The following is a 25,827-nucleotide window of genomic DNA, read 5'->3' as shown; positions in this document are numbered from 1 at the left end:
TTGACTGCGGAATTGAGCGGCGAAACGATCGAACGGGAGAATAGAGCGGCAAAAAAAAGAGCAGTGTATGCCCAGCATTAGATTGTAAGCCAATGTAGCAGGGTCCTCTTCCCTGTGTGCTCTTTTCCGCCACCATATGCACTCAGTGACTCGTCTGCTATACTTTTCCCTATATTGTTACATCGCTATTTTGTGTACCACTGTTGAATGCTGTAATGCCCCTGTGTAGAAGTGTGTGAGGTTGTAACGTCTTCCTATATCTACAGTGCTGCGTAATATGTTAACGCTTTGTAAATAGTTTAATAATGTAATCCTTAGCTGCTGCTTGGTGTAACTAGGGAATAGGATGTGTATGGAATTGGTCTTTAAAGTGAACCTTAAGTCTAAAAAAAAAAAAAAAAAAAAAAAAAAAAATTTTACTCACCTGGGGCTTCCCTCAGCCCCCTGCAGCTGATCGGTGCCCTCGCCGTCTCTCCGATCCTCGCCGTCAGGACCCAACAGGCTGGGAACGTGAGTGATTCTTCGCGTTCCTTGCCGCAATAGCAGTATAGGGGGCGATATTGTGGCTGGGAACGCGAAGAATCACTTGCGTTCCCAGCCTGTCGGGTCCTGACGGCGAAATCGGAAGTAGCCGCCGGCAGGGACGGGGGGATCGGAGAGACGGCGAGGGCACCGATCAGCTGCAGGGGGCTGAGGGAAGTCCCAGGTGAGTAAAATTTTTTTTTTTTTTTTTTTTTTAAGACTTAAGTGCATCTTTAAAGAACACCTGAAATGAGGGATATGGAGGCTGTCATATTTATTTCCTTTCACGCAATACCAGTGACCTGGCTCTCCTGCTGAACCTCTGCCTCTAATACTTTTAGCCATGGACCATGAACAAGCATGCACCAGATCAGGTGTTTCCTTAAAGGAAAACAGAAGTGAGAAGAACATGGAAGCTGACATGTTCATTTCCTTTTAAAGTGAACCTAAACTGAAAAGGATATGGATTTTTTCTTTTAAATAATACCAGTTGCCTGACTCTTGTGCTGATCCTGTGTCTCTAAATGCTTTTAGCTTCAGCCCCTGAATAAGCATGCAGATGAGGTGCTCTGACTGAAGTCAGACTTAATTAGCTGCATGCTTGTTCCTGGTGTGATTCAGACACTACTGCACCCAAATATATCAGCAGGGCTGCGAGGCAGCTGGTATTGTTTAAAAGTTAATAAATATGGCAGCCTCTATATTCTTCTCACTACAGTTGCCCTTTAATCATTTTGGAACGTACATGTAAATGAATGAATCTATTCTTTAAAAAATATAAAATAATGAACCAGATACTTAGGGGGGATGTTCTGGGTCCTCTGGAGCCTTCCCTCTCCTCTCTGTCACTGTTGCAGCGCCCGGTAGCAATTTGGTCAAATACTGCTCTCTGCTGTCAAAGGGAGGCTTTGGAAGTCTTGGGGAAGGCCACTCCATATTGCGCACACGTGAGGGCCCCCTCTCACGCATGTGCACAGTATGGAGCTGCCTGTCTGCTGCTGCAACGAGGACACCAGGAGAGGAGAGGAAAGGCGCTATAGGACCCAGAGCCTTCCCTCTCCTTAGGCAAGTATCCAGTTTTTGTTTTGTTTTTTTCCATGATTCCTAATGACTTAAAAAAAAGCCAAGGCATATGCTGCAGCAGACTGTTTTTTCTCTATGTATGTGTCTGTGTTTATATCGTCCATGTGACTAAAGAAATGAGTAGATGATTAGGCGTCTTGGAATTCTTCTGAGCGTTGTTGCATTGTTTCAGTAGCTGAGTTTCAGCGCTGCCATGTGCCCTCAGGCACTTCCTGTTCGGCTCTGACTCTTGCTGCTATCATTGCTATGTGGTCTGACCAGAATATATTTCACACTTGTGTAGTACTCATGCAGAGAGCAGTATTCAGCTCACGCGGAGCGTATTCCCCAGACGCCTCTGGGCCGTCTTGTCTTGCATTCCTGTAGGAGAGTAAATTAGAGCAGCGCACGTTATACATTTCTCAGTGCAGGTATCACAGGGCCACACAGCCAATACCGCCGCCTGCTTTCTCCTCAGTCATGTTTGTTTCAATGACAAGTGCTAAAACTTCAGTTTCCTACTGTGGCCTTGCAGCTCCTGAGTATTAAAAGGTTCTCAGATATGTAACATTCCCTGAGGATTTTATAGAACAGTACTGGATCTGTTAAAAGCTAAAGTCTAGCCAGCAAACAGTAAGAGAAGACAACGTGCTAAGTTACAGCCACTGTCAGAAGGGGAGAGAAGTTATAAGCAGTGGTGCTCATCCAATAGTTCGGTATCCGAACTACCCAGATAATCCGAACTTTTTCAACTATCCAAACTTTGAATAGCAATTCGGATATTTTTTTTAAATCCGAATAGCACTATCCGACAAACTCTGATTTCCCATCCGAAATCCGGGCGGATAGTTAGTTCAGATATCCGAGCAGAAGCCAAAATCGCCTTCAATGAGAGAGAGAGAGAGCTCCGAAAAGGTTTTTTTGCCATTTGAAGAGACTTTTGGAAGCATTTAAGCTATTTTCAGGTCCCTTCCGGTTTTTCTATCCGGATATCTGAATCTGGCCGGATATCCAGGATATTGGGTCGGATATCCGAGTTTACTCGGATACCAAAAAGTTTGGATATCTGGGTATCCAGATCCGGATCAATTTGGCTTTTGAAAAGGGGTAACAATTCTACTATACATCACTGGGACCCCTAGTGAAACGTTGATGCCTACACCCCCCTTTCTTCTGCTCTTATGCTCACTTTTATGGCCCGAGGGTAACATAAGTGGGACCACTGTCCTTTAATTACTTAAGGGAAAACTGAAACGAGAGGGATATGGAGGCTGCCATATTTATTTCCATCCAAGAACTACCAGTTGCCTGGCTCTCCTGCTGATCCTCTGCCTCTAATACTATTAGCCATAGCCCCTGAACAAGCATGCAGCAAATCAGGCGTTTCAGACTTTAAAGTCAGATCTGGAAAGACTAGCTGCATGCTTGTTTCTGGTGTTATTCAGATACTACTGCAGAGAAATAGACCAGCAGGGCTGCCAGGAAACTGGTATTGATTAAAAGGAAATAAATATGGCAGCCTCCGTATACCTCTCACTACAGTTCCCCTTTAACTGATTGGCTGTAATTCTTACCCAGGTGATGCTCTGCCCCCCTCATCGGCAATGCAGCTCTTCAGAAACCCCAATTTGCATTGCTCCTGGCCATCTGCAGCCACAAATTAGGCTGCAATTGGGGGCGTGCTGCGGCAATGAAGGTGGGGTGGCCAGAGCCTCATCAGAAGTTTTGATTAACCTCCCTGGCGTTCTATTAAAATCGCCAGGGAGGCTGCGGGAGGGTTTTTTTTAAATTAAAAAAAAGTATTTCATGCAGCCAACTGAAAGTTGGCTGCATGAAAGCCCACTAGAGGGCGCTCCGGAAGCGTACTTTCGATCGCCTCCGGCAATCGAAAGTAACAAGATAGGCCGCAATGAGCGGCCTATCTTGTTTCGCTTTCCTCGTCGCCATGGCGACGAGCGGAGTGACGTCATGGACGTCAGTCGACGTCCTGACGTCAGAGCCGCCCGATCCAGCCCCTAGCGCCGGCCGGAACTGTTTGTTCCGGCTGCGCTGGGCTCGGGCGGCTGGGGGGACCCTCTTTCGCCGCTGCACGCGGCGGATCGCCGCGGAGCGGCGGCGATCGGGCAGCACACGCGGCTGGCAAAGTGCCGGCTGCGTGTGCTGCTTTTTACAAAATTGAAATCGGCCCAGCAGGGCCTGAGCGGCGACCTCCGGCGGCATACCCCGAGCTCAGCTCGGGATTACCGCCAAGGAGGTTAAAAAAAAAAAAATGGCAGTATTTCCAAGGGGAGTGGAGTGCTTACCTGAATGAATTACAGCGGGTCAGGTAAGTAATTAACCCTGAGATTCCCACCTCAATTAACATTAAAGGGGCCCATACACTCAGTGGATTATCGGCCGATTTAAATCGATTGACCGGCCGATCGATTTGCGGCCTATTTCAATCTTTCTGACATGTTGGAAAATCTAAGTGGATCTGTTGAGATTGCTTATCATTTGGTATTGGACCTAATGGAAATCTTATGGCAAAAAAATGCCATCAGATTGCTTTTCAACTGAAATCTATTGGAAAACTGTTCCTAGTAAAAAAAATTCCTAAACACATCAGATCAGAAATCTGATGATCTGCTGCTAATCTAACGAGTGTATGGCCACCTGACAGAGCCAGACATTCTCTTTAAAGCAGTATTATAAACTTAAGGTGGCCATACACTGGTCGATTTGCCATCAGATTCGACCAAAAGAAAGATCCTTCTCTGATCGAATCTGATCAGAGAGGGATCGTATGGCCACCTTACTGCAAACAGATTGTGAATCGATTTCAGCCTGAAACCGATTCACCATCTGTGGAGGAGCTGCACACCCCCCCCCCCCCCCCCCCCCCCCCCCCCGCATACATTACCTGTTCCGGCCGGCGCAAGTCCCCTGGTCCACCGCAGTCTTCTTCTCCACCTGGTCCCGGGATCTTCTCCGCATCGGCATCCACGTATAACTTTCTGTCACTCCAGTGACAGCGGAAGTTCAAATAGAGCACCCTCTATTTGTACTTCCGCTGTCACTGCAGTGACTCAGGAAGTTATGCCGTGATGCGGAAAAGATGGGAGGTGACAGCGGGGACTCGCGCCAGTGGAGCAGGTAATGTATCTCCGCTGTATTGCGTCGGTCGTCGGCATTTGAACGCTGCTATCGACGCACTCCCGACCTGCTGGCGATCGAGAGAAATCTTCCGCACGGATGGATCGACGGGAGTCGACGGATTTCGGACGGAAATCCATCGTTCTGTCAGCGGTGTGCGCGGCGATTTCATGGCCATTTCGATCACTGTGATCGAAACGGCCGTATTTCGGCGGGAAAATCGTTAGGTGTATGCCATATCCCTGGCAGATTCCATCCAGTGCAAGTCATCAGATTAGGTAAGGACCAGCAATGTTCATATGATAGTATTATTATAATAATTATGTCAGTCATGGTTGTGGTGCAATTCTGATAGCCAAGTTCAAGATATTTACCAACATTTCCCATGCTAATTTGAGCATTTATAATGTTGTTATATGACTATACAAGACTTGTATAGTAATATACCAGCATTAATAATGCTAAGTTCAGTATTTGAAATGTTGGTAGATCTCCTGGCCTCGGCAAATTTTAAAGTAGCTCGCGAGCCGAAAAAGTGTTGGCACCCCTGGTGTATGGGTAACAGCAGATAGGTCATCAGATAGATTTCTGATCTATCTGATATGTTTAGGAACATTTTTTTTTTTTTTTTTTTTTTTTTTTTTTTTTTTTACTAGGAACAGATTTCCAATAGATTTCAGTATGAAATCTATTGAAAATCGATCTGATGGCATTTGTTTGCCATAAGATTTCCATTAGGTCCAATGCAAAATGCTAAGCTATCTCAACAGCTCCACCTAGATTTTCCAGCATGTCAGATCGATTGAAACTAAAATCAGCCGCAAATCGATCGGCCGGTTGATCGATATCGATGAGCCGCTAATCGGCTCAGTGTATGGGAACTTTACATTTTCAGTAGCTTCTTATGCACCTTGTGTTGCATAAAAAAATCAATCCCACACATTCTCTCATCAAGATGGCTTCTCTCTTCTCTGGTTTATGGCAAATGTAATCATTGCTGTGTGAAGCTCTCTAATGCTGGGTACACACTATGAGACTTACTGTCAGATCGATTATTTCCAACATGTCCAATTTGCTTTCCGAGCATTTTCTGATTGATTTCCTATTGAAGTTAATGGAAATCGATCGGACATGTTGGAAATAATTGATCTGACAGTAAATCGACCATAAAATCTCAGTGTGTACCCAGCATAAGGCATGTGTTTTCACTCTTGCGCCCCCCTCCCCGCCGCCCCCTTTGACTGAAGCCAGTCCTGTTGTCATTTCTTCCCTTTCACCAGGCTGATTGTTTTTTTGTTTTTTAACAGCAGAAACATTTCTGATTAGATTGGAGTGGTTGCAGTGCAGGGTCAGGTTGCAGGCTGCATAATAAACAAAGCGGTGGGTAAATGGAATTTGATTTTACGGCTGACAACCCCACTTTAAAAGCATTTGCAAATATTCATTTATTCATTGCCACGTGAGCAAGAAGGTACTAACCAGCAGAAATGATGCATTATGGGGCATCTGTCTGTTCACATGACTATTTGCCTATGCTTGTGAGAGGACTTGTGGGTTTGTATACAGCGGCTGGCGGTCTATGTATAACTTCAGCTAGTTGGATTCCTCCTCCATGTGTGCCAGCGCGGATTCTCTGCTGTAGCCTGTGTACACATCCCAGAGAGGGCTCTGCAGTAACAGGGAAATGTGGAATGTACAGGGAATAGCTTAGCCAGCAGAGGACAGCCAGGATCAGTCATTCACAGGCAGCTTTTCAGTAGTAATCTGTGTTCCCCTAGTTTGCAAGCTGTGTATTGTGCTGCAGGCTGAGAGTTCAGCGCCTGTAATGTGACACTGCAACTCACTACAGAGAGATCTGGTTGCAGGGAGGGTGTGTGCAGAAAACACAACATAGTTCCAGGGCAAACCTGCTGAGCTGTGATCTGTGTGACGCATGTTCTCTATACAAAGCGTGGTAGACGCTTTCTCCTACTTCCTCCTCTTATCACGACTCTTGTTTGTGTGGCGGGCACTACAAGGAGTGCCATGTTTTGGTGGGTTTTTTTTTGTATATGTATTTCATTTTTTTCCCCTTAACTATTTTTATAAAGTTTTGGCAGCTAAAAAAACTAAAATAAAAAAAACTACTTGCTCGATCAGTGAGTTTATAGATCTGTGACTGAACTTCAAGAGGGATATGGAGGCTTCCATATTTATTTCCTTTAAAAAAAAAAGGGGGGGGGGGGTTGTGTATCTTAATATTTGCTTCAAGCAATACAAGTTTCTTTGATATCCTGCTAATCCTCTGTTTAATGCTATAAGGCTACTTTCACAGTGGTCAGTTGCATAATGCTGGGCAGGCATACACGGGTCGATCCTGCCGGATCGACTCCCTCACGGATCAATTCCCGCATGTCGAGCGCGGAATCCTATCCCCGCGGTGATCGGACACGAATCCTCCCCTCGACGCCGTGTATGCCCAGCATAAGGCTGGTTTCACAGTGGTCAGTTGCATAGCACACGTTAGAAGTGTGAACTGGAATGGAGACTGGACATAGACATTAATACAAAGCCTGCATGCAGCGAGTTATAATAACATGATCGGTTAGAATTAGTAATGTGAACAGCCCCATAGAATTCTATGGACAGTGAGATGATATGCAAAATTATTCTGCAAAGCAACTGAGCACTGTGAACAGGGTCTCCGCCGTAAACTATGGACAAGTATACCGCAGATCAGGTGTTTCTGACATTAAGCATATGGTACACATCAATCTGGCCATAAAGTGGTAACCAGGGCTGTGGAGTCTGAGTCGTGGAGTCTGAGTCGTGGAGTCGGGCAATTTTGGGTGCCTGGAGTTGGAGTCGGGAAAAAATGCACCGACTCCGACTCCTAATGAATTTGTAACTGTAATTAAAATAAAAAATATGATAAAATGTTCTATTTCTCAGATAATAGTCATTAAAAATAATGTATATATATACAGTAATAGCTGTGCTTTGTCCACAAAAATGAAATAAACCAATCAAAATTAGTTACTTGTGCTGCTTCAATCAAGCAGTCCCCGTATTTTTAAGGTCAGATATACATATCTGATTGTGACTGTATATATGATGTGTACACAGGAATCTCTTATATATGTTACGGCCAGAACCCGAAGTCTGGCCACTTCGGGTTCTGGCCGGTCAAAACGAGAAGTGGCCGGCTGATGCGGCCAATGTGCAAAATGTACCCTTATTTCGGACTTTGGCCGGCCAGAACTCGTTGTGGCTGTATGTGGCCGGCCAAGTCCCGAAGTCCTGCTCCCTCGGTTCTCCCCCCCCCCCCCCCCCCCCCCGCTGCCTGCACTAATCAAACCTCAGATCAGGGCGACCGGACCGGAGAGGCGGAGAGAGGCAAAGCGCACAAGTCACCCGCAGGACGTGAACACTTCAGTGCGGAAGCGCCTGTCATTTGGCACTTCCGCATGTGAAGTGTACAGGTCCGGGCGGGTAGTGTGCGCGCTGCTCTGCCTCTCTCCGCTTCTCCCCGCCTCTTCGGTCGCCCTGATCTGAGGTCTGTGAGTAGTGCAGGCAACTCTCCCGGCCATGCAAAGCACACACTAAAGGCGCCCCCCCAGCCAATCAAAGCACACTAAAAAACGCCCCCCCCCCCAGCCATGCAAAATACCCCCCAGCAATGCAAGTGCCCAGTGAAGCCCCCCCCCCCCCCCAGCCATGCAAGCACCCCCAGCAATGCAAAGTTCCCAGTGAAGCCCCCCAGCCATGAAAATCACCTAGTGAAGCACCCCAGCCATGCAAAGTGCGTACCCCCCCTCCCCCCCAGCCATGCAAAGCACCCAGCGAAGCCACCCCCCCCCCAGCCATGCAAAGCACCTAGTGAAGCACCCCAGTCATGCAAAGTGCGCAGCCCTCCCCCCCCCCCCCCCAGCCATGCAAGCACCCCCAGCAATGCAAAGTGCCCAGTGAAGCCCCCCCAGCCATGCAAAGCACCTAGTGAAGCACCCCAGTCATGCAAAGTGCGCAGCCCTCCCCCCCCCCCCCCCCCAGCCATGCAAGCACCCCCAGCAATGCAAAGTGCCCAGTGAAGCCCCCCCAGCCATGCAAAGCACCCAGAAAAGCCCCCAGCCATGCAAAGCGCCCAGAGAAGCGCACCCAGCCATGACTAATCACCACTGTAATTTGATCTCTCCCCTGTGTCACTCGACTGTCACGGCAGAGCAGCTAATTTTTAAGTGCAGAATGATAACAAATTTGTCTGCTTCCGTTTTTTTTCCTGTGAAGGTTATTATGCTGTTGTGCATCTTTCAGAGCAGAGAGGAAGTTCCGAGTGCCATTCATGGTGACCGGACCCCCGCGATGTTCTGGGATTTGTGCGTTTTGGACTTTGGCCGACTGACTTTGGCCGTTTCTAGAACTGGCCGGCCAATGTCAGAAATTCCCAGCATTTTGGACTTTGGCCGACGTCAAATCGGCCAGTTCTAGAAACGGCTGGCCAATTCTAGAATTGGCCGATTTCTGGTTTTGGCCGTAACATATATACTAAATAACATCTATGCTGTAAGAATAAAGCCTGATGTGTAGCCGTGTCACTAATAGAGATGGTCAACGAGATGGAAATAATTCTGCATTGATGCTGATTTATGCAAATGTACGCACTCCCTTTGCTGATGAAATCAAATAATTTGATATGTTGTTAAAATTTGGTTTGGTGACTACAAATTAAAGGGTAACTGAGACGGATGAAAAGTAAAGTTTTATACATACCTGGGGCTTCCTCCAGCCCCCTTCAGGCTAATCAGTCCCTCGCTGTCCTCCACCACCCGGATCTTCTGCTATGAGTCCAGGTAATTCAGCCAGTCAGCGCAGTCCGGCCGCATGCCGCTCCCACAGCCAGGAACATTCTGCACCTGCGCAATAGTGCTGCACAGGTGTAGTATGCTCCTGGCGGTGGAGTGTGTGCATGCGCACTACGCCCGACTGGCTCAAGTACCTGGACTCATAGCAGAAGATCCAGGTGGTGGAGGAGTACAACGAGGGACTGATTATCCTGAAGGTGGCTGGAGGAAGCCCCAGGTATGTATAAAACTTTAATTTCATCTGTCTCAGGTTTACTTTGTTACACAGTAGTACTATACTCTACATATGCACTCCCCACAGAGTTGCAGGGAATCCACTGAGAATGTTGTGCACATTGAACACAGAGGTGTTGTCTATCGCCCATAAACCTAGTTCAGATTGTGCATGAAGAATGTGTAATAGAGGAAGAATCTCCTTATTCCCCTGCAGAGTACCTGCACATCATTCTTAGATGTACCCACACTTACATTGCCTAGGGCCTGATAGATGTTCTTTGTTCCGGTTTGTACCTTTTACAAGTACTCTTACCAAGGACTAGTTTTAGTCTAAACGGAATAAATATAGTAGTCTACATATCCTTCTCACTTCAGTTGTCTTGTAAAATTCCTAAGCGTTGGCAGTTAAGAGACGAATTTCATGTTACATACTTTTAATCAACAAAATTGTAATATGCAAATTAGAGGAGTCGGAGTCGGTGGAATCCTAAACTGAGGAGTCGGAGTCGGTGGATTTTTGGACCGACTCCACAGCCCTGGTGGTAACACAACACCCTATTTGCCACTGACTCAAACAGATGAACTACAAATCCCAGCAACAAAGTGAATTATTTTGGGACAGTGAAGTCCCAAAAGTGTAAGTACGGTTAAATTTTCTACAATCCACATTCTCTTCAGCACAGCAGATGCACCACAAGTCCCAGTGGAGTTATACTCCTCAGTAGGATACTGGGTGAACAGCAAGTCCCGTTATGAGTCCATGCTCTCCTTAATACAACAGATGGACTTGCAAGTCCTAGTGGAGTCCCGGTCCCCAGATACAGGAAGAGCAACAAGTCCAGCGGTCCCAGTAGCAAGCTTTCAGGTCTTCACATTCAGCTAGTGAAAGTGTAGCAGGATCAGCAGTCCCCTCTGGGTATCGCATGGTGGTTTGTGGGCCCCAGTCAGTGAGAGAGACTGGGGCCCCCAGCTGTCTTGTGAACTAGTGTTTGTGATTTTAAATTTCTTTTATTTTGCAGCTTCCAGGATGCAGTTGACAGGTGAGTGGTTAGGGGGGGGACTGTGTGGGAGATGTCCCTGTAACAGATGTAATCTACAATTACGTCCATCCGAAGCCTCCCAACTGAATGCTAATTTATGCAATTCCTTCTAGATTTGGTACAGCAGGCAAAGGGTGTATGACAGTACACCTGATTGGCTGACTGGCGCCTGCTGACCAAATAAAGGTAGGAAAGTGCTTTAGCTGGGAGTGAGCAAATTGTGTGTTTTGTAAGTAAACATAAGCAAGTTCTAGTGATTTCCCCATTGCTTTTATCTGAATATGACTTGTGTGGAGAAATATACAGTACACTTGGCTAAACAGGGCATTGCACTGGGATCGAATCTGCTGTCACATCGTTCACGCTACACGCTTAATTTTTGATCTATTTCGTCCTGAAATAGATCGATCCCGTGGATCGCTCCGTGCGGGAAATTACCGTCGATCGCCCGCGGGTAGGGAGTGCATCGCTAGCGGCGTTCGAGTGCCCGACGACTGACGCAATATAGCTGCAATACATCACCAGCTCCGCCGGCGCGACTGCCCAGGTCTCCGCTGTCTTCTCATGTCTGGTCTCCGGGTCCGGCATGCTTCACTTCCTCCAGTCCCGGCAGGAAGTTTAAACAGTAGAGGGCGCTCTACTGTTTAAACTTCCCCCAGACAGGAAGAGGTGAAGTATGCCGGACCCGGAGACCAGAGTGGAGAAGACAGCGGAGACCTGGGCAGTCACGTCGGCGGAGCAGGTAATGTATGTGCGCGGGGGGGGGGGGGGGGGGAAGGGATGAGTGGCGGCAGCACCACCACAGATTGTGAACGGTTTCATGCTGAAATCGATTCACAATCTGCAGTAAAGGCAGCCATACGATCCTTCTCTGATCAGATTTGATCAGAGAGGGATCTATCTGTTGGTCGAATCTGATGGCAAATCGACCAGTGTATGGCTACCTTTAATATTATACTGACCTGTAAAGTGATGGATCAGGAATATTTCTGTTCATTTGCCATTACAAATCTGCTAAAGGGAAGGAACATACTAGGCAGACTTGCATCAATTTCCCCATAGCACATAGTTGAAACTGCATGCGAATCTGCTTAGTGTGTTCCTTCTCAAAAAGAACCCCCGGCCAGAGACCTGCTTTTGTTAGCTGCAGCCTAGACATTAGAATTTGCAAAGACCTTTTAAAGTGGACCTGAACACAGAACTCTCTCTGCTCTAAAAGATACGCAACAGCATAATAACCTTTAAAAAAACATTTCTTTGTTACAGCTGATATAAATTCTGCAATAAATCTGAAGTTTGTCTGCTTCCTACTTTCATGGAAGCTGACATATTGTTAACATCCTGTGCTTTCAAATGAGCTTATCTGGCAATCAGCTGACATAGCTGAGGGATCAAATTATAACTTGTGATTAGACACAGATGAGGGGGACAAAGGCCTGGTGCACACCAGAGGAGTTTTTCTGAGCGTTTTGAGTTTTTAAATCTGCTGCTAATGTTATCCTATGTGTCTGTGCACACTGGAGCAATGAGGTTTTGTAAAAAACCCCATAGCATTACATTGGGAAGAGCTTTTGAAACCTCTAAAAGCTCTTTCCAATGTAATGCTATGGGTTTTTTTTAACAAAACCTCATTGCTCCAGTGTGCACAGACACATAGGATAACATTAGCAGCAGATTTAAAAACTCAAAACGCTCAGAAAAACTCCTGTAGTGTGTTCCAGGCCTCAGACAGGCTAAACTCTCTAAATGCATACAAGGTGCATTTATAATAAAAAATTATATTTAAAAAAAAAAACAAAAAAACCAGTAACCAGAAGCACTGTACAGCACTTCAAAATCACGGTGAAACGCGAGCATAATTCCCAGGAGTTCCAGCCCTTATGGTGTTTTTTATGTGTTTATAATCAAAACATAACTGGAAGGGCTTGTTCACACTAAGGGCCCGTTCAGACTACAAAGTGCGGACCGCAACGCGTACGAACGCACGCCATCCGCGTTCGTATGCGTTGCGTGGCTGATCCCATCACTGAAAAGTGAATGGGACAGCCGCGCGTTTTTGTAAAATCTGCGTGCAGCATGCGTTCCTGGACCGCACAGGTCCGGAACGCATGCTGTGTGAACATCAGACATTGCACTCTATGCAATGTCTGATCTCCTGCGTGTTGCCCCCCCCCCCCCCCCCCGCACGCGTTTCCAAAACGCATATGGAACGCGTGCAGTGTGAACGGGCTCTAAGGGCGCTTTTGGTTTTTTTAAGCGCCAGCAATTTTCAAAATCGAGCTAAAAGCGCTTGTGCAATGATTCCCTATGAAAGTGTTCACATCTGAGCAGATCGATTACGATCCGCTCACCAAAGCATGTACCATTTTGAGGGCAATTTGCCTATATAGCGATTTCCCAAGCGGTTTTAAGAATAAATACATTGTATTTATTCTTTTCTGGGTCACAGAGTTTACCACCTTTCTGAGGTCAGGAAGTGAAAAACCAAATCGCTCTGCAAAAGTGCTTTTAGAAAAGTGCTGTAAAAAAAAAAAAAATGAACGTGCAGGTAAGCGCAGGGAGGCTTTAATAAAAAAAAAAAAACCGCACAAAATTGCTGGCATCAGCAATTTATTATGTGAAAGGGGGCTTTTTAGGCTGCAACATTTTCTGCATACAAACTACAACGTGCATGAAATTTACCAAAGGATCAGAGTCTTCATCTGGGGATCTGACAGAGAATTGTGCGGCTGCTGCGCTTCACTGCCTCTCACACTGCGCTGTTTACCAGAAAGTCAGCTGTGCTTTTCTTGTTAGTTTTGTGAAATGTGCTAACAAAGGATCAGGTAATTGACATAAAGCAAACTAGCTGGGAGGGGTTTTCGCTTCTCTTGTTGCGTAAGAGTTGGCCGAATAGAAACCTAATCCGACAGCAGCCCTTGTACCAGCTGCAGAACATTGCCAGTTCTCTGCAGTGTGGCAACCGAGAGTGAGCAGGTGTGATATACAAACCTCTACGCGGTACATCAGCTATAGGATAGCCATGATTTCACAAGGCATGCCAGATTGTTCAGGCTGCGTTCACAGTGCGACGTTAGTATTGCATTGTAACGTGTAGCATTATGGTTACGCAGTGCTGCAGTGTGTTACTTCTAAACACACACACGTTACCAGGTACAGGAAAGCATACTTTTCATTGCCTATATGCTTAACTGTATCTACTGTATGTGGTGGTAATGCAGCGGATTGTTACCATATAAATCAAAAATTTGAACAGCAACTGGTCTGAGTGTATTAAGTGATAAAGATGCTAATCCTGCATTCAAAACTTTTTCTGCTGTTATGATTTGGAGTTATCACATACTTACCTTCTGGGACTGCCTGATGCCGATGGGCGTGACCGCGGCGGCAGCTCCAGGATCACCTAACGCCAATTAGTGTCAAGTCCTGGGGCTGCAGTTTCCCAGGGACCAGCCGCGCGCATGCTCGATTGTTCCCTGCCACTTCACGAAACTGAGTTCGGTGAATAGACAGCTAGCTGCTGATCGCGCTCTTCCATGGGCTGCAGAGGAAAAGTTGCATCCCTATGGCAAAAAAAAAAGTCACATTTCGCTAGTTTCAATGCAAAATACTCCTTGATGCATGCGGTGTGTAAGGGCCTTTATGCACCCGCACTGTGTCACGGTGCCCGTCTGTCTTCCAAATCTGCCTCTTCCATTAGCCCTGTACATGCTGCTGGCATAGTGCCTGTGTGAAGTCACACACGCCCTGCATGCTATGTGCTGGCGGTGTGTACAGGGCTTATGGAAGAGGGGCAGATTTGGAAGGTGGACGGGCACTGTGACAAAGGACAGGTAAAGTCACATATAACCTTGACACGCACACACTAGACGTAACAAAAAAGTCACACCATAACCAAGTCCCCTGGGGTACAATGCACAGCTCATCAACTTGTGTGTGGCAATTCCCCCTCCATATATGCACGCATGCTCCTTAAAAGGCCATGTGCACCACAATAAAAACCGTATTACTTGTAAACAAATGTGTTGTCATTTTAGTGTGTCATGATACACATTGATGCATTACACACAGCCTTGGGTTGTAACACACTGTTTTGTCACATCGCAGTAAGGGCTCGTTTCCACTATTGCGGTGCATAATCGCCTGAATTCCACCGCTGATGAAATTGCATGCGAATGCGATTCCCCATGTGTTTTTTGCTGCAAATTTGCATAGTTGAGGGTATATGCGATTTTAACCATGTCACTGCCTGTTTGAATTTACATTGGTACCTATTTCGCGGCAAAAAACTTATGCAATTTCCCTATTAAATACACTGTGTGCGATTTGCCTGCATTCCACACGCAGGCGAATTCTGCGGCTCTTTTGTGTGCTTTTTCACCGCTGAAAAAAAACGCACCTCAACAACCCTACAGTGGAAATGGGCCCATCCACTTGCATTACATGTGCAAATCCGCATGCGTTGGATGCATGCGGATTCGCGATAGTGGAAATGAGCCTTAAGTATGGGCTGCAGAGAAAAAAAAAAAAAAAAATCCCATTGCGCTAGTTTCAATGCAAAACGCTCCTTGACGCATTCGGTGTGTAAGGGCCTTTATGCACCCGCACTGTGTGAATGGTGAGGAGGAGATGCAGGCAGTTAAGTGTCTGTTGTAATAGTAGTCTATATTTTTAAAGGGAACCTGAACTGAGTAAAATTATTTAAAATAAACACGAGGTAACTTCAAATGAACATTACATAGTTACCTTGCCATCAGTTCCTCTCAGAAGCTTTGTCAGAACTGAAATATATCAGTTGCTGTCAGTTATATATCAGTTGCTGTCAGTTATAGCTGAGAGATCAACTGATGTGCCAGGTAATGTCCATGTTTCCCTATGGCTCAAGTGGGCAATTTTACATTTTGAAAAACTTTGTTCACATCTAAAATCGAAATAGCTGACGGCAGCAATTTTCGATTTTTTTGAGCATTTTTTTTTCCCCTCCCGATGCTCCACTGCGCGGTATGATTTTGTGCAAAGTGCTTTTGTAAACTCTTTTGCAGAGCGATTCTGTTTTGTCACTTCCTGACATCAGTCAGGAGGTGAACTCTTTGACCCAGAAAGAATAAATACAATGTATTTATTTTTAAAAATGTGAACGCAATCGCCGCATAAAGCGATTTTGTGAGCATTTAGCGCTCTTCCTATACCTCCCATTAGACCAAAATCTTCCCCAAAATGGTACAGACACCACAAAGCAGACGAAACGCACTGATATGAACCTTCTCATAGAAAATCATTTTGTGGGTGATATTAAAAATCACCAGTGCTTGACAAAAGGCCGCAAAACGCCCTAGATGTGAACGAGTCTGTGCGGACCAGAAAGCTGGGGTAATGGCCATTTTCAGAATGAAGGATGGAGAATTCCATTGATCGCAGTGGACAAACAGGACGCAGGAGAGGAGAAAGATTGAGGAGTAGACTACACTGGAGGCGAGTATGACGTATGTATGTTTATTATGATTTAAAGTGAGTGTTTACTAATTTAAAAATAAAAAAGTCGGATACTCACCTAAGGAGAGGGAAGGCTCGGTCCTAATGAGCCTTCCCTCTCCTCTCCCAGTGCCCGGTCCCGCGCAGGATCCCCCGTGGCAGTATTCGACTAGTTCGGTCAAATACTGCCACTTCCACATGCCGAAGGGAGCTTTCGGGAGCACTCGGGCTTCCGAAGACGGGCCGCTCCTTACTACGTATTCGCGAGCGCCCTCTGACGCACTCGCGCGTGCGTAGTATGGAGCGGCCCGTCTTCGGAAGCCCAAGTGCTCCCGAAGTCCCTGCGGACGCGAACGGAGGAGCCAGCGCAGCACCGAGAGCACCGGGAGAGGAGAGGGAAGGCTCATTAGGACCGAGCCTTCCCTCTCCTTTTATTTTTTTACTAGTACCCATTGGCTTTAATTTTCAGTTCAGGTTTTCTTTAATTTGCAAACACTATATGGTTTTGCAGTATCTACTTACATTTTATTAAGCACTATTAAATATTTATTACAAATAAATAAAACTTAGCATCATGAGATACAAACACGATACAAGGAGGTAGAACGTCCAGGGATTTAAACACTAGGGTTTAGCTCCATTTCCCAATTGTTTAATTTAATGCAAAGGAATGATCCCATTTGTCCCTTTACGTTAGTGGAAGTAATGACCTGCTTCTCTGCTTCCTCCCCCACCACTGCAGGATAAACCTCAATAATGGCAGCCAGCCAACCGCTTCTGACAGCAGCTTGATGTCTGGCACATTTACACAGGCTTCGCATACTGAATTTCCAAGAGCTATACTGCCACCCAGTGGCCACTATCCTCAGCAGGGTGGGGAATTTTGTATTGCGTTTGCTATTCTCTGCGTTCCAAGACAGCTGTCATTACTTTGTATGGGAAACAGGAGGATAAAAATACAGTGCAGTCATTTAGATCTCGTTGCCTTGCTGAATGTATTGACTAGTGCGCTGTCAAGTTACCCTTTTTTCTGGTTACTGGAGCCCAGGTACGGGTAATAAATAGAAGTTTATAGAAGAGGAAATAAAATTGAGAAAAAAATACAGTATTTTCTTTCATTGTTGGTGGTTGGCATAATCATGCATAGATCATTGACATTTTTCACAGCATTTTACATCAAACAGTTGATGTGTCACTTAAAGGACATCCAAGGTGAAATAAACTGATGTTTCATTGTCTTTACTCAATGGCACCTTCATTGAAGTATGCCAAAGCTCAAATCTATGAATTATTGACCCTTTTTATCTCTTTCCTGCTCTCAGAAGCCATTTATTGACAGGAAAGTGTTTTATGGCTGTAAATACTCATCATTGAGGGTTATTCTATAGTCTGACCTCCGAAAGAACCTGTCACTTGCATACCTGATTAACTTTTCCCGGCAGAGAAAGAAAAAAAGGAACACAGCCTAGTTATTTGTGTGCTAGGCACTGTACATACCCATGTCTAATTCATCATGTCACCTCGGTTGTCCTTTAAAGAGAACCCGAGGCAAAATATTTACATCTAAAGTTAAATCTTAATGTGCACAATGACATGCCTCTGTGTCTCGCTCTATTGCTGCCGCTGCTGTGCCCCCCTGAAAATATTGCCAGGCTAGCAACAATCTGCTTGTCGCTAGCCATCTGTTTACCTGAGGCTTGTCAATCAGCCTCCTCCACATTGCTGCCTCCATGACAGGCTCCACCCACCTCTAACTTCCTCCATTCGGAAGCCAAGCCGCAACCCATTGGACTTCCGATTGGAGAAAGCTAGCGGGGGAGCCAGTCATGGAGGAGGCTGATTGTCAAGCCTCAGGTAAATAGGCGTCTAGTGAAAAGCCGGTTGTCGCTAGCCTGGTGATATTTTGACATGCCTCTGGGTCCTATTAAGATTTAAAGTGAACCAGAGACTAAGCACCCTCATGTATTTTACCATATATATCAGTGGGGACATTAAAGAAAACACCTATCCTGCTCTCTGTTTCATTCTTCACTGCTCAGCCTGCTTGAATGCTCAGTCAGGGTTTTTATCAAGGCTGATAATAGTCTGGCTTTGCTCAGGAATCATTATAGCTGAGTGTCTTCTCTAATGTCTTTTCAAGCCCAAGCCTGCCCCCTTCTGGCTCTGCTCAGGAATCATAGCTGAGTAAAGCAAGCTGAACAGTGAAGAATGAAATATAGAGCAGGGTAGGTGTCTAATGTTCCCACTGATATATATGGTAAAATACATGAGGGTGCTTTGTCTCTGGTTCACTTTAAATATTCCAACCCGAGTTCTCTTTAAAGAAAACCAGAGATGAAGCACCCTCATGTATTTTACTACAATTATCAGCGGGAACATGACAGTAGTGTTTACCTGCTTTTAGTTTCATTCTTATATGATTAGTCTGTTATCAGCTGTGATAAGAATCCCTGACTGAGCCTTCAGTCTAGGTTTGACCTGGAAACATTATAGCTGAGTCACTCTTCTGTAGAGTCTTTTCAAGCCAAAGCCCACCCCCTCCTGGCTCAGCTTTGCATACTGAGAGCTCTGATGACATGGGAGGGGCTGCTTCTGCTGAGAGAGAATCTCTGAAACAGACAAGTGTGGCTGCACTATGATCTGTGTGCACTCTGCATAGATAATGATGATGACTGCAGTTTTATTCCTATGAGAGACACTTCCTACAGGCAGCTGCACATCATACAAAAATGAAAGCACACAGATGAAAGGCTGCAGCAGCCTTTCTCATATAGCCTAGACTGCACATCCAGAACAACTCATAACCCAGAAGCAGAAGGAATATGAGCTGGCAGCCATATTGAATTTTTCCTGGAGCAATAATGGATAAAAACCCACTAAAAAAAGGCACACCAGAGTGGCGAAATTATCAGGTAGAGCATTTATTCTTTACAAGCTATCGACTGATATGTTTATTTTGTGTGAAACGTTCATCTCTGGTTCCCTTTAAGGTGGCCATACACTTGCCATTTGTTTCTCAGTCAAAATCTGGCCATTTCATTGAATCTGCTAGAAGTTGATGCTACAATGCAAATGGTTTCCAATCAACTATTTTTGGTCAAAATTAGTTGATCATTGTGGATGGAAGATTTCCCTGGATAGGCAGCAGGTCAGGAGCACATCACTAGTGGCATTTGACTTTGCGGCGAGTGACAGACAATGAACCTTACACTCGCCTGTCCATCATATTCCCCAGTGTCTTCTCTCCACCACCGGGTGCTCTTCCTTATCTCTTTTCTACAGGGTGCCACGTTACAAACACTAGAGGCCTTTAGTGGTCATATAAGGTATGTGCCACGTTGCCTCTAGCATTTGTCACAGGACATAGAAAGACACAGGGAGGAGCACTAGTGGCTATAGAGAGAAGACATGGGAGGAAGTGCTGACGGACAGGTGAATGGATACACAAGGCACTGGGTGTACAGCATATGTTGGGGTCCAAATAGAACCCTCTCTGATCAGATAACGATCTGAGAGGGATCTATCCATTAGCCACAGACTAGTGCATGGCCATTGGCCAGCCTAACTGTCCCTCAGAAGAGCTCAGAATCTAGTGTCCGTACCTCAGCCATAGTGGTCTATCACAAAGGCTGCAATGTGCAGAAATGAAGATTGCCACATTTACACCACTTTTGCTGAAAATTTTAGGCAAAGAGTCATCATTATGTACCTGAGCACAAATTAATAAAATTACTTACCTAGTAGTAGTAAGCCTCTAGATAGTCCAGAGACGCAATTAAGTCCATTATTCCACCACTGGGTCCAACCATACTTGCGACAAGAGCTTGACGAATAGGCTCCTTGTGGTCGCACTCCCACCATGTACGAGCGCATTCGTACTGAGCATGTGCAAGTAAGGACTGAGCATGCTCAGTAGAATGAAGCTGCTCATGCACTGCCTTTTTTTCTCAATGTGCACGAGTGTTTCATTCTACTGGCCATGGGTGGACCTTACCTGCATATTCCAGGACAGATAAGCCCGTACACAGAAGGGAGCACATCCACAAGAAGAACAGGATCCTGGGAAGCTGAGGAGGGCTAGAACAAGATCTGGGCAGCACCTGGGCCAGAGGCTTCCCACTACTGGAGTTAAGTGTCCAGGTTTTATTCCCACTCATCACAGGTTGGCTATAAAAGAGAACCCGAGCCAAAGTTCGGGGATTAGAAAGAGATACTTCAATAAGATCCTGAGGCTTCCCTCTCTTTAGTGAACAGAATGCCAAGAGAAGCCTCAATAGGATCCTGAGGCTTCCCTCTCTTTAGTGAACAGAATGCCAAGAGAAGCCTCAATAGGATCCTGAGGCTTCCCTCTCTTTAGCACCTGATCTTTGGCTTGGGTAAACTTTATAGGGGTGATCTGCTATGCCACAACTTGATCCATATCAGTCGCTTCACTACTGCCAGTACAACAACCTCTCAGTACCAGAGCATTTTCTAGTGTAGTGTTTTCTCGCTTCATGGCTCTTCAGGTAGCATACACTACACAATATTTTCAATAAATTAGATCCAATAGACGTGAACCCCATTAAAACTATAGCATTTATGTCCAACATTTCACTTGAAATAACGATTGATAATTGATGGCATTTAAATCCACAAAAAAAAAAAAACAGCAAGTTGCGTGCATCTTCCGTCTTGTGCAAATTTATTGGCATATGATGACTGTGCTTCATATCGGGCATAAATAGCGCTTCGTAGACATTCCAAAAATTGCATAGGTGATGCCAGGCCCCCCTTAGGGACCTTTTCCACTACAGCTTTTGCGATTGCTGAATCGCAAAATCGCAAGCCGCTAGTGATTTTCAAATCGCTAGTTTGCTTTTTAACATAGGAATCGCGGTAGGTCATTTCCACTACCGTGATTTGTTTTTTTACTTAATTGCGATCAGGGCCGCGGAACGATTTTTGCTGCGATTTTGCTATGCAGTGCATAGCAAAATCGCAATCGCAAACGTCGGTAAATCGCCGGGTAATTTTTAACTTTTGCTGAATCGCGAATGCTAGTGATTGCTAGTGGAAGAGGGCCCACCGTGTCCGGCGAGTGCAGGGTGACTGGTGCTGGAGGTGGGTGTTAGGCTGTGAGCGGTGGAGCCACATGTAAGATGCCTGGCATCACCTATGCAATTTTTGTGGAATGTATATGAAGCACTATTTATGCCTGATATGAAGCACACGGTCATCATCAGATGCCAATACATTTGCACAAGACGGAAGGTGCACGCAACTTGCTTTTTTTCTTGTGGATCTGAATGTTGTTGTGAATTTCCTGTGTGTTGAAGCAGTGCACACGTCTTGATGACATTTTGGCAGATACAGGCCTGAAGTTGCAGGGAGATGGAATGACATTCACCATTGTAGCGCCCTTTTCTCACTCACAATTTATTGGGAGTGCCATACACCTATTTTTTCTTTTTCTTGAAGTGAAATATTGATGGCATTTGCCTGACTAATGTGTCCAAGTGGGGAAGGGTTTCACAGGCCCTTGTTCGTATAACTTTGTATTACATTAGGCAGTACAATGCTAGCAACTGCAGCAGTGCAATCGAGAATAGACAAGATTTCTGCTGGAAGGCCCTGAGCTAGTACTGGTGGAGAGAAGTGGGCTGTACAACACTGTGAGCAGCTTCAGCATTCCATAATATGTACGTACAACACTGTGCAGCTTCAGCATCCCATAATATGCATGTACAACAATGTGCAGCTTCAGCATCCCATAATATGCATCTACAACACTGTGCAGCTTCAGCATCCCATAATAGGTACGTACAGCACTGTGTGCAGCTTCAGCGTCCCATAATATGCATCTACAACACTGTGTGCAGCTTCAGCATCCCATAATAGGTATGTACAACACTGTGTGCAGCTTCAGCATCCCATAATAGGTACGTACAACACTGTGTGCAGCTTCAGCATCCCATAATAGGTACGTACAACACTGTGTGCAGCTTCAGCATCCCATAATATGTACGTACAACACTGTGCAGCTTCAGCATCCCATAATATGTACGTACAACACTGTGTGCAGCTTCAGCATCCCATAATATGTATGTACAACACTGTGCAGCTTCAGCATCCCATAATATGCATGTACAACAATGTGCAGCTTCAGCATCCCATAATATGCATGTACAACAATGTGCAGCTTCAGCATCCCATAATATGCATGTACAACACTGTGTGCAGCTTCAGCATCGCATGGGATGGGATGTATGTACAACACTGTGTGCAGCTTCAGCATCCCATAATATGTACGTACAACACTGTGTGCAGCTTCAGCATCCCATAATATGTACGTACAACACTGTGCAGCTTCAGCATCCCATAATATGCATGTACAACAATGTGCAGCTTCAGCATCCCATAATATGCATCTACAACACTGTGTGCAGCTTCAGCATCCCATAATATGTACGTACAACACTGTGCAGCTTCAGCATCCCATAATATGTACGTACAACACTGTGCAGCTTCAGCATCCCATAATATGTACGTACAACACTGTGTGCAGCTTCAGCATCCCATAATATGTACGTACAACACTGTGTGCAGCTTCAGCATCCCATAATATGTACGTACAACACTGTGTGCAGCTTCAGCATCCCATAATATGTACGTACAACACTGTGCAGCTTCAGCATCCCATAATATGCATGTACAACACTGTGCAGCTTCAGCATCCCATAATATGCATGTACAACAATGTGCAGCTTCAGCATCCCATAATATGCATGTACAACAATGTGCAGCTTCAGCATCCCATAATATGCATGTACAACACTGTGGCGCTTCAGCATCCCATAATATGCATGTACAACACTGTGTGCAGCTTCAGCATCGCATGGGATGGGATGTACGTACAACACTGTGTGCAGCTTCAGCATCCCATAATAGGTACGTACAACACTGTGTGCAGCTTCAGCATCCCATAATATGTACGTACAACACTGTGTGCAGCTTCAGCATCCCATAATATGTATGTACAACACTGTGCAGCTTCAGCATCCCATAATATGCATGTACAACAATGTGCAGCTTCAGCATCCCATAATATGCATGTACAACACTGTGGCGCTTCAGCATCCCATAATATGCATGTACAACACTGTGTGCAGCTTCAGCATCGCATGGGATGGGATGTACGTACAACACTGTGTGCAGCTTCAGCATCCCATAATAGGTACGTACAACACTGTGTGCAGCTTCAGCATCCCATAATAGGTACGTACAACACTGTGTGCAGCTTCAGCATCCCATAATATGTACGTACAACACTGTGCAGCTTCAGCATCCCATAATATGTACGTACAACACTGTGTGCAGCTTCAGCATCGCATGGGATGGGATGTATGTACAACACTGTGTGCAGCTTCAGCATCCCATAATATGTACGTACAACACTGTGTGCAGCTTCAGCATCCCATAATATGTACGTACAACACTGTGCAGCTTCAGCATCCCATAATATGCATGTACAACAATGTGAAGCTTCAGCATCCCATAATATGCATCTACAACAATGTGCAGCTTCAGCATCCCATAATATGCATCTACAACACTGTGTGCAGCTTCAGCATCCCATAATATGTACGTACAACACTGTGCAGCTTCAGCATCCCATAATATGTACATACAACACTGTGCAGCTTCAGCATCCCATAATATGTACGCACAACACTGTGTGCAGCTTCAGCATCCCATAATATGTACGTACAACACTGTGTGCAGCTTCAGCATCCCATAATATGCATGTACAACACTGTGCAGCTTCAGCATCCCATAATATGCATGTACAACAATGTGCAGCTTCAGCATCCCATAATATGCATGTACAACAATGTGCAGCTTCAGCATCCCATAATATGCATGTACAACACTGTGGCGCTTCAGCATCCCATAATATGCATGTACAACAATGTGTGCAGCTTCAGCATCCCATAATATGTACGTACAACACTGTGTGCAGCTTCAGCATCCCATAATATGTACGTACAACACTGTGGCGCTTCAGCATCCCATAATATGTACGTACAACACTGTGGCGCTTCAGCATCCCATAATATGCATGTACAACAATGTGTGCAGCTTCAGCATCCCATAATATGTACGTACAACACTGTGTGCAGCTTCAGCATCCCATAATATGTACGTACAACACTGTGTGCAGCTTCAGCATCCCATAATATGTACGTACAACACTGTGGCGCTTCAGCATCCCATAATATGCATGTACAACACTGTGTGCAGCTTCAGCATCGCATGGGATGGGATGTATGTACAACACTGTGTGCAGCTTCAGCATCCCATAATATGTACGTACAACACTGTGCAGCTTCAGCATCCCATAATATGTGTCCTATGTCCTAATGATGCATCAGCCATTGCCACGGCAAGGAACCTCTGCAAGCAAGGAGGTGGGGACCATCCAGAGGCACAGGTTTGCTTTAAAGGATAAGTAGCTTCCTGATCAGTAATGGAAACATATTTTGCCCTCTGCAGCTGTCTGTTTACCGACACCTGTCCACAGCAGCAGAGCGCTGAGATATTAGAGGTAATATAAGTGTACACTATACAAACTGCTGGGGAAGAGGTCAATGGATAGGGGATACAAAAACTTTAACCTTATTCTAAATAGAACTACTTTTATCTGTAAAAGATTACCAAACGAAATCTGTAAAATTTAAAATACATGTGTACAATACATACAAAGTACACATGGAGTAAAATTCACCATTTTTTTTCCCGTTTTTCTGTCACTTATAGAAGGTGTCATTGGTCTAATGGCTCTGAACCACTCCTATCAACATTTTTTAAATGTTACAATCAGTCAGAAAAAACATTGCAATTCTTGAATTGAAATTTAAAAAAAACAAAAAACAAATATACCACTTCTTAAAATTATACCGTTCTCATGATAGTGGTTCCATTCATGGTTCGGTTCAGTCATATCCTCTACAAATTCAAATCTTTGTGTGGCTAAGTTTCCAAGGGCAACATCTTTTTTTTTTCCTGGGTCACAGTCCCATCAAGAAAGAGAATCCCATTGCTAGGTCTTTAAAGGAAACATCCGAGAGGGGGGGAAAAACCCCCCCACAAAATCTACTTACCAAGGGCTTCCTCCAGCCCCTGGCAGCAGTTGTATTCCTTCCATTGCGGATGCCGACCTCGCCAGGTCGACATCTGCGGCTCACGCTCCCGTGGCTTGGAACGTTCTGCGCAGAATGTTCCAGGCCACGGGAGCGCGAACGGCGAGGTCGGCAACTGAAACGGAGGGGACACTGGGGCTGCAACAAGGAACAGATCGGCTGCCAGGGGCTGGAGGAAGCCCCAGGTATTTTTCCCCCCTCGGACCTGTTCAAGAAATCCCTGTCAGTAAGTGAGTGAGAGCGTGAGAAAGTCTCCCCCCCCCCCCCATAGCACTGTACCTTTTATAGCACATGGCTACACACAATAGTTATCACAAGCTTGTAAACAGTACAGGAGTGCGCCCCCCAGTGGAGCACTGA

General features: G+C 45.5%; 1 long non-coding RNA gene across 1 annotated transcript; it reads right to left on the bottom strand.

Moving 5' to 3' along the window:
• Nucleotides 1-1,653: 1,653 nt before the first annotated feature.
• On the bottom strand, nt 1,654-15,623 carry LOC137531962 (uncharacterized). The gene is made up of 3 exons (XR_011023819.1): nt 15,560-15,623; nt 14,161-14,376; nt 1,654-1,965 (listed from the first exon to the last, which is right to left on the bottom strand). It is a non-coding gene; the product is annotated as an uncharacterized lncRNA (long non-coding RNA).
• Nucleotides 15,624-25,827: the final 10,204 nt, after the last annotated feature.

The sequence above is a fragment of the Hyperolius riggenbachi genome, chromosome 9 (assembly GCF_040937935.1).
Source record: "Hyperolius riggenbachi isolate aHypRig1 chromosome 9, aHypRig1.pri, whole genome shotgun sequence".
Classification (NCBI taxonomy): domain Eukaryota; kingdom Metazoa; phylum Chordata; class Amphibia; order Anura; family Hyperoliidae; genus Hyperolius; species Hyperolius riggenbachi.
Note: the sequence above shows the minus strand (reverse complement) of the source record. Positions and strands in the feature narration are given on the sequence as shown.